General features: G+C 47.1%; 1 protein-coding gene across 1 annotated transcript in view; it reads left to right on the forward strand.

The window, feature by feature from the left end:
- Positions 1-3,631, forward strand: part of LEKR1 (leucine, glutamate and lysine rich 1) — a 162,735-nt gene that overhangs the window by 53,693 nt on the left and 105,411 nt on the right. The window lies entirely within an intron of this gene.

Here is a 3,631-nt window from a genome sequence, read left to right on the forward strand (position 1 = left end):
GGGCACGGGTACCAAGAGAGGCCCCAGGAATAGGTGGGGCATTTTTCTGATTGTTAGAAACCCCGTAACGGGGAGACTAAAAAGGATCCTAGAGGGGTTCCTCAGTATTGGGGACCCCTAGGGGCCTAAAGGGCCAGGTAAGGCTTCAGTCGCCTGAGCCTAAGCGGACACCAACGATTGACAGGACCCCGAGGGGTCAGGTAGGCCAGGTAAAGCTCAGGTTGCCTGAGCCTAAGCGGACCCATAATGTTGGCAAGAACCCAGTAGGGTTAGAAAGGCCAGGTAAGGCTCTGGCCGCCTGAGCCTAATCTCGTATCCACCATTAGCTGACTTCAGAGGGGCCAGTAAAGGCTTTAGGAAGCCGGCCCAGTTGGGTGTGAGACAAGCCCAGTGGCACCAGACAAGGGGTGCTGGTTGCAAGACAGGCCCGGGGTGCCAGAGAGGGGCACCAGGGCAGGACGAGCCCAAGGGGCGCCGGAGGGCAAGGGCAGAACAACAGCCAGGAACAGCTGCGAGGCTTGGGGCGTGCTAAAGGGGAGGTAGGAGGCACGCATTGCCCATAAGGCTGGGGGTGTTGGTGTGCCCCACTTGGAACGGAGGTAATACCAGCGCGGTGTCAAGGTGAGAGTAGGCAGCCTCCCTTACTGAACTTATAAGAACAAAGATGTGGCGGGTGAGATGAGGGTGCTGGATCACTGTAATTGACACGGCAGGGGCGCTAATGAGATCACGGCCACTCGCAGGCCCCACTCCATGACAAATACCAGCACAGCTGGAATAACATTAACGAAGACATGCCTTTCAAAATCATTTCTGGGACTAAAAAATGGGGGTACAGCCTGCCTCGGAGGTATTATACAACCATCACAGAATTACTGGATCTTATAAACAATACAATTACCACGAATCCTGCTCTGCCAAAGATGTGATTGGTCATGTCTCCCGAGCTGTCCTAGATAAGATGGTCAAGCCGGCAAAGCAGGAGGGGTCCAGTCTCATGTGTATTCAAAGAAAGAGCCTTAAAAGAAAGAGAGATGCAACAGACTCCAGATGTGCAGGACCTCCTCAACCCCTTAAAAAGAAGAGGGTAAGTCGATGGGGTAGCTAGACATGACAAACCAAGAAGCAGCCTGGGAGAAAGAAGGGGTGCTCTCCTGGAGGAAACAAATATATTTTAACTACCATAGCCTTTGTTCACTGCGGGTCTGAAGAATATGACAAATCTGAACTGGATGTGTTTCAAATAGCCCCTGTGCAGACCTGCATTGAGAAAAGGCTGTATGTTGAGATCCCTCTGCTCTTGGCTATTACTGAGTCTAGCCCCCTTGACTTTTTCATAGCTGGGAATGGCGAAGATTACATGGATTTGAACAAACGCTGCTGTACCTTTGCTACAAGATTGTAAAAGGTGATGGCACTGATCTTGATGCCAGGGCAGCAGTGGGTTTGGTGAATTACCCGCTAGCCTCTGTCTTCAGTCAGCTGGATGTCACTCTGGGAGACCGTCTGATAAGTCAGAGCAACAACTGTTACCCCTACCGAGCTTTCACCAAATCAGTTCTCAACTACAGGAATGACACCGTCTCCACACAATTTTCTGCCAGCCTGTTTTACAAAGATACCCCCGGCCATCATGAAACAGTTGTGCGGGATGGCGATAATCAGGGGTTTTGGAGACGGGCAAACCTGACAGACCGGAGCAAAAAGATAGAGCTGCTTGGTCATCTCCATAGCGATTTGTTTTTTCAAGAAAAACTTGGTGAATGGATGGGTGTGAAAATTAAGCTGACATGCAGCAAAGATGCCTTCTGCTTGATGGGTACCGCAGAGGCTGGCCCCCGTAAACTAAAACTCACATCTGCTTCATTTTTTGTGAAAAAAGTGAAGGTAGCACTGGGCGTCTGGCTGGGCCATGCGGAGGCCTTGCTTACGGCCAGTGCTAAATACCCTGTAGACTGTGTGGTTATGAAAGTGTTTAGCATTCCTGCTGGCAGCTGCGTCAGCAACCAGGAGAATCTGTTTCTGGGGCGGTTGCCCAAACTCATCGTCATTGGGTTTGTGGATAACGATGCCTTTAGCAGGAATTATTCTAAGAACCCCTTTAACTTTAAACATTACAATATTGATTTTGTGACCCTCTCCATCGATGGAGAGCAAACTCCAACAAAGCCCCTACAACCAGATTTTGAGAACAGTAACTGTGTGAGAGAATACATGCAGCTGGTACAGACAGCTGGTAAACATACAAAAGACATGGCCCTGATAATCAACCACGAGGAGTTTTCTCTGGGGTACACTTGGTTTGCCTTTGACCTGTCCTCTGACCAGGAGTGTGCTGATCATTATTCACTGATTAAAACCGGGAACCTGAGAGCAGAAATACGCTTTGCTGCGGCTTTGCCCACCACGGTTAACATGATCATGTATGGGGGCTTTGACAACAGCATAGAAATAAATCAGAGGAGAAATGTTCTGTTTGACTATATGTGAAGATAGACACCAAACAGCTCGTCAGGGTTTTATCCTCAGACCCTTATGCCAAAGAAACTTTCTTAGACGTTTTCCCCTGTGACTGGCTTCCTAAGACTCAGGTGTCTAAAAGGCCCCTGAACTTGGTGGTCAACACGCACCCACATAATCAACCCGGAGAACACTGGTTGGCCATTTACCTGGAGGATCAGAACTGCAGAGAATTTTTTGACTTGTACAGTCACCCCCCAAACAGCGCTCCCTTTCCTCAAAGCATTATGTTGTTTTCAAACAAGAATGCTACTGACACTGTTTTTCAGATGAAACAGTTACAAGACCCCCAGTCTGTCACCTGCGGATACCATTGTGTGTTTTTCCTACACCACTGTAGCAAAGGGCTATCATTTGAACAGATTTTAAAATTGTACTATTCTGATGATTTAGCACAAAATGATAGGGTGGCGATGCATTTTGTAAAAAGTAAATATAAAAATTTCCGTGTGGCCAGACCTGCTCAAAACATGTTTCAACATGCCCAGACATGTATTTCTTGCTATGACTTTCAACAATGCTTTGTCTGAATAAAACACTCAGGGATCTCAACATACAGTAAATAAAGCTGTTGTTATTTAAATATGTGTGTACGTGTTTTCATTCAAAAAATCATCTGTAGACAAAAACTTTATAGCAGTATAGAATAGTTTATTTCAAAGCGTAAAACTTTACATGGAGAGCCAATGTCTTTTAAAGACAGTTTTTCGCTTCTTAGGCAGTGTTGTTGGTGTTTCTTGGTCTGAGGCAGATACTTTCAGGTGTTCCAGATGATCACGATTTATGACGTTGCCCATAACAGAAGATGGTACATTCAGCTCAGCCATGGCTTTCATAAAGATGTCCTAGCCTTTAGGCGGATGTTTAGTAGTCCTGGCATGAGTCTGAAGGGTTTTCTGGACCATGTTGAGCATGTTAGACCCCTTGACGAGCATCTCTTTGTAGACGAAACCCCCTTGATCATCCCAAGAAGAAATATCCTTGTTGTGGCTCAGCTTAGTGCGCAGTACTTTAGCATTTTTCCTGTATAGGGCATGTACGTTATCCAATACTTCCTGAATGACTGTCGGGTTTTATGGGGGTTTCTAGGGGGTATCCGGCTTCTAGGGGG

Source organism: Crocodylus porosus, unplaced genomic scaffold (genome assembly GCF_001723895.1).
Source record: "Crocodylus porosus isolate Cpor-Errol unplaced genomic scaffold, CroPor_comp1, whole genome shotgun sequence".
NCBI lineage: Eukaryota > Metazoa > Chordata > Crocodylia > Crocodylidae > Crocodylus > Crocodylus porosus.